Source organism: Canis lupus, chromosome 5, assembly GCF_011100685.1.
Source record: "Canis lupus familiaris isolate Mischka breed German Shepherd chromosome 5, alternate assembly UU_Cfam_GSD_1.0, whole genome shotgun sequence".
Taxonomy (NCBI): Eukaryota; Metazoa; Chordata; class Mammalia; order Carnivora; family Canidae; genus Canis; species Canis lupus.
Window position 1 is genome coordinate 35,145,512 of NC_049226.1, and position 6,208 is coordinate 35,151,719.

The window sequence follows — 6,208 nt, forward strand, 5'->3', positions numbered from 1 at the left end:
CCAAGTGCGCGAAAATTGCTTGTGCATATTTGCCCCGTGGCTTTTTAATTTAATTTAATTTAATTTTATCTTATTTATTTGAGTGTGAGAGAGAGAGAGAATGAGAGCACGAGCAGAGGGAGAAGGAGAAGCAGAGTCTCTGCTGAGCAGGGAGCCCAATGCAGGGCTCGATCCCAGGACCCTGAGGTCATGACCTGAGCTGAAGGCAGATGCTCAACTGACTGAGCCCCCCCAGGGGCCCAGCCCCATGCTTTTCCATGCTAGGGCATAGAGCACAGGTGACCCAAGCTCTTGGGCTTGCTGTGGCCTCGATCGGATCCTTCTGATCAGATGGTGAAGTGTCCCCAGAGAACTCACCTTCCTGACCTGCAAACCCCAGGTGTTGCTGAGGGGAAACATTACAAATAAATAGCAAAAAAACATAAAACAGCACTCTTCCAAGAGGGTGTGCTAAGTGGCAAGTAGCTAAGAAATATTTGGACCCTTCTGAGTCCAGGGGGCCGCCTCCTCACATGGGAAAACCAGCTCTTGCTCCCTTGAGTTGCTCAGACTAGAAGCGCCCTCGGATGCCAACAGCCGGAAGGTTCCTCTCCGGCCTAGGTTGTGCTATCTGAGCTCTCGGAGACTCCGTGCCTTCAAGGGCACTGGGAGGTTACCCGGAGGCTTCCAACAGCCCGGGGACCCCATCTGCTTCCTTACCTGATGAGTCACACCCACAGGCAGGCAGCGCAGAACTGTAGCCCCGGAAAATCAGACCTGCAACAAATATGCAAAAGCAAAAGTCAGGACACACGGGGCAGCATCCGGTGCAGCTCTGAACCCGCTCTTGCTGGGATGGCTCCAGAAGGATAGGGGCAAGCTGCAGGAGCAGGTGGGTCGCGACACACAGGGAAGCCATCAAGGCCGCGAATCCCCCAAGGTCCCATGTCGGGCTCACAGGTCCCCTGTGAGGGGCTGGCAGGAGGGCCGGGGCCCTGAGAGGAGCTCGTGGTTCCAGCCAAGGTCAAGTGTCCCCGTCTTCGGGGAACAGAGAGAAATCTCTGACCGTGGCTCCTCGCCACACAGCAGCGTAGCCTCACAGGGACCGGGCCCTGGACAGGCACCCAGCCCCGTGGGTGAGGAGAGGGTTAGGGGAAGGCACTGCATCCCCTTGGCCCTCCACGTGGATCAGAGAGGCCGAGAGGGGACAGCGGGCCATGTAGACAGGCCGTGTGTGCAGATGGATCGTGCCCAAGAGGGTCCGCGAAGACGAGGCCGTGGGGAGGCGGCAGGAGGGCCTGAAGGACCCTGCTTCGGTGGGTGCCGGAGGCAGAGGGGGATGGCCGTTTGGGCCTGAGACATCCAGCTCCACATCTAGCCATTCTTCCCAAAGCCAGGCAGGGCCACGCTTGCACGCCCGGCCACACCGAGTGTCCTCTGAGGCCCAGGGGCGGGGACGGGGCCCAGGAGGCGCTGTGACTTACCTCCGCCCAGGAGAGAGGGAGCTAGAGAGGGGCTGCTGCCGCAGGGCTTTTATAGGCCCCCGGCCAACCCCCCCGGCTCATTCCTTCTCTATATTTGGAAAGAGAGTGACCGACACCACATGCTGAGAACCAGCTCCTTCCTCACGTTTTTGGTCGTTGCCAAGGGAAAGGTATATATAGAAATGAGCAGGATCCCTAACCATCTTCCAGCTGTAGAAGTGGGAAGTTTGAGATGCCTTTCCCTGGGCTTGGGGCCCGCACCACCTCGCTCGCTCACCCTGATGGATGGAAAAGTTAAAATCTTCTGGGAATTGTGAGCAAGGCTGTTGTCCCAACGCAGGGACATGACAGGGCCAGGACAGGTAAAACTCGGGCCAGGAACAATAACAATGACAAGACCATTATATAATAAGATGATAAGACCATAATAATAATTCCTCCTCCTCCTCCTCCCTCCCCTTTCACTGTGTAACTTTCTGCCCTATTAGTATCATTATTAACTTAATCCTTTTCGAAGCCCAGTAGAACCAACAGGGACACGCATGCCAGGGAGCTTTACCGGCAGCCAGTATTCTCAGCAACAGCTGCTGCAGGGCCTGTAGTTATTAAGATATATTATCCATCGGGGAGCACCAGCTGCTGGCCCGGCTGGGGGGCGAGGGGGAGCCATGGGGCCTGCAGAGGGAGGGGGTGGCCGGGGGGCCTTCCGACACATGTGCTTGTTTCCAAATCGAGATCGGAAAAATAAAACCTCAAGATGAGAGTAAAGTGGGATTTGAAGCTTTCGCTTAATCTCTTTCAGCTTTTTTGTCTCTTTTGTCCACCTCCCTCCCTTCTTTTCTCTGGCCAAACCCTTGGGAGGGTGGCCGGGTGGGCATCCTGTAGCTAGACCTGCGGGTCAGTGTTCCCACTTGAGAACGGGAGCTGTCCCCTGGCAACCCTCCCGTCCTGTCGCACTCGAGCCCAGACATGGGGGCTATGCAGGGTGCGGGCTGGGGGCACAGGGCCGCAGTCCTCAGGATGAAGGGACATTAGCGGCTAATGACACAGCCACTGTGTGCTGGTCCCTGTGCCCGGCACTTCAGGAAGGTACAAAGGAAACGGGAAATGCAGCCTTACTCTGAACAGTTTACACTCTAAATGATGCGTCAGTTGTTTTCAAGATTTAGGCAAATTCAGATTGTCATAACACACTTGTGAGCGGCCACCAGGGCAGAAAGTGGCTACCCCGCCCGCCTGCCCCTCCAGCCTGCTGGGATGGCTGTGTTTTCCTCCTCCTCCTCCTCCTCCTCCTCCTCCTCCTCCTCCTCCTCCTCCTCCTCCTCCTCCTCCTCCTTCTTCTTCTTCTTCTTCTTCTTCTTCTTCTTCGGATTTTGTTTATTTATTTGAGACAGAGCATGAGCAGGGAGGGGCAGAAGCAGATGGAGAAGCAGGCTCCCCTGCTGAGCAGGGACCCCCGAACCCATGCGGAACTCAATCCCAGGACCCTGAGATCATGAGCTAAGCCAAAACCAGACACTTCACCGACTGAGCCCCCCAGGTGCCCCTTTCCCTGCCCCTTCTCTTCCATTTTGGACTAGGATGCCCGTCTCTGGAGCCTCACCTCAGGCAGAGAGAAAGCACTGGCGCTCCTGGTCTCCACCGGAGCCCCCAGATACAGTGGTCACCTTGGAGCCTATCCTGCCTGCTTGGTGACATGTCAGTCTGCCATGTCGTTGGGAGGCCTGGTTAGTACTGTCTCCCCTGGGAGCGGGGGTGTTAGCAATCCCAAGGGGTCAAGCACCAGTGAGAGCGGCCCTGGCTGCTCCAGGGTCGTGGGTAGCAGGGTGGGCTGTGCTGGGCTGGGTGCTTGCTGTTCCTTCTCACGCTCTGAAAGTGGCTGGTAGAGACCTTGTGGGACTTTGGGTTTTCCTTTTTGCAGTCACCCCTTTACCCATCCCTCTGTCCAACCATGTCCATACAGCCCTCCAGGAAGCAGAGGGAACATGGATTCCTTTGAGTGCCTTGTAAAAGAGCACCCATCACATGGCCATGCTCAGCACCAGTTCTGACATGTCGACGGCTTCCATCCCCAGCTTTTCCAGAATCATCAGCCTTTCTCCCTTCTCTCCATCACATTTGTGGTCATAGGATCTGACGTGTCACCTGAGCGGCTGCTAACCAAGCTCTGTCTGCATGTGAGGTCATGGAAGGAGGGGATGGACTCTGCTCTCCAGAAGAAACCCCCTGGGAGGACAGAAGAAGTGACAAAAAACAACCTCCAGCACAGGAAACAGCTTCAAAACTAGACATCAGGAATCAAAAGACCTGGTCCTCTGGAAAAATGTCTCTAGGGGAGGGAAGAACCGTGTGCAGGTGTGACCATGACTACGGGAGTGCAGAGCTCTGGAGTCGGAGGGGCCGGCGTCTGAGCCCAGCAGCTTACTCCTTGTCAACTGCTGGGGTGGGGGGGCTTGGGCCATACTTCTTGGAGCCTCCGTGATCACACCTGTAAAATGGGGACGCGGGAGCTGCCTCACAGGCTATGGATGTGCATTCAGCAGGCTGTGAAACCATCAGACATACCATGGCAGGTGCTGTGTTGGACACAGCATAGACGTTTCAATCTTCTGGATCTGAAGGCTTCCATGTGTTTTGGGGCAGCACAACCGGTTTTGTTGATGATCCTGAGTAGATTGTACTGAATATCTATTTACTGATATGAAGAGTGGGGGAAAGGACATATATAATATGAATATTGTAAGATGTCCAAAGAGAGAGAAATCTCAGACAAAGTCTGGGGCGAAGCTAACGCTTTGCTGGAGTGACATCTGTCCTCCAATCCAGGGAACAGATGACTTATCAGTGTATTATTAGGCAGCTTTTCGGGAACAGGAGGATCCCTTGTTCCTTCAGCCCTCACCCGGCTAGAGTTAATCCCCACAGCCAGGGCAGAGAGCTGCCTTTATTTGTGGATGAGTTGGAAACAAAAAACTGTATCATGTCTCAAGAATGCTCGCTGGCTTGGAAGGCAGTAAGGGAGAGCCGCTGGACCCCCCTTCCCAGAACCTGGCTGTTCCTCTCCAGCCGCTTCCCTCTGGTGCTGTGTGATGTCCCCTGGGTGAGGGTATGTGGGGCTCCAGCTTTACAGGGGGCCTGGCAGGGCCACTCTCTGCCAGGGCATGAAGTCAACATTGAGAGTAGATGCCTCCTAGATCAAGGACCTTCTCCATATCCTGCGGCGAGGGGGATTAAGTGTCACTGGAAGCAAGGCACTTGGTCATGCTGGGCCAAGACCGCTCCTGGGACCGGGGTGAAGGATGGGGGTCCTGCACCGATGCCCAGAGCCCCGGTCAGAAATTCAAGCAGAGAGGGTCCCAAGCTATTCTTGAATATAATTCAACAAACACCCATATTTCCCAACTTTCTGTTACAAAAACCTGCAAATGCACAGCTAAATTTGGAGCCTAGTAAAGGAACACCCAGGACTCTAATGCTGCTGGGTTTGATGGCAACGCCGAGCTATGTAGGAACCACCTCACTGTGCATGTGGGAGGAGTTCAGGGGGATGGACGGCTCAGGAGTTAGGACGTGAGCTAGAACTTCAGAAAGTCAACCAGAGCAAATTGCTTACAAATGTCAGATCTTAATCTGATAGGGAAAGCAGGAGTAGTGCTAAAAGGTGAGCAGGTGAGGGGCCAACCCCCATCCTGAAAGCATAAGGAGAGGGCAGGATGGGCAAAGACAGGGTGAGTCCCGTATCTGAAGTGGGGCCGCTGTGCTGCTGTAGATTCAGGTGATTGATGGGCCCTTGTGGTTGGGAGTGTGGGGCATGACTGAAGTGGGAAGGAATGCCTTGAGCTGATTGGGAGAAGATGGGCATTCCAAGGGAAGGCACAGGCATGGCCCAGGGCCTTGCCAGGGGATTTGGGGACAGGAATGAACAGTAATGCAGGGGTCAGAACAATGCCACAGAGAAGGAAGCAGGTAAAAGGGCATATGCATGCGGGGCATGGAAGGCAAAGGTCAGAGACCACCAGGAGCTTAGGGGTAGGAGAACAAGGAGGACAAGTGGTACAGAACAAAGAATCTAGAGAATCTGGAAGAAAGGTGGCCAGTTTGGTGGTTGCAGTTGGTTAAGATTTATAAGCAAAAACTTTTTAAAAAGATTTTATTTATTTATTTATTTATTTATTTATTTATTTATTTGGAGTTTGAGCTGGGAGGAGGGGCAGAGAGAGAATCTCAAGCAGACTCTGTGCTGAGGGGCTCGATCCCACAACCCTGAGATCATGACCTGAGCTGAAACCAAGAGTCAGATGCTCATCCAACTGAGCCAACAAGGTGCTCCTAAGGCATAACCTTTAAATCTAAAAATAACACTGGATTTTAATTTTAAATTCTTTTTCAAATTCAGCTATACCTTAGAGTCACCTGAGGAACTGGTATTAAAAAACAAAAAAACAACAAAATTCTGCATAACCAATTGGAAGACATGACCTCATATTGCAGAAGAGTCCACGGCAACAAAAAACAAAATGCTGAAGCATAAACTTAACAAGATATGTGCCAAAGCTTTTTGGTAATACTGAAACACACAAAAGTGGATTTTCTTTGCTACTGGGTAGGATTAATCAATATCACAAAGAGACCGATTATGCCCATATTTATATATAAATTAGTGCAATCCCAATAAAAACACTAATAATTTTTTTTTCTGGAGCTAGATAGTTAATCCTTCATTTCATGTAAGCAAAACCTTGAGA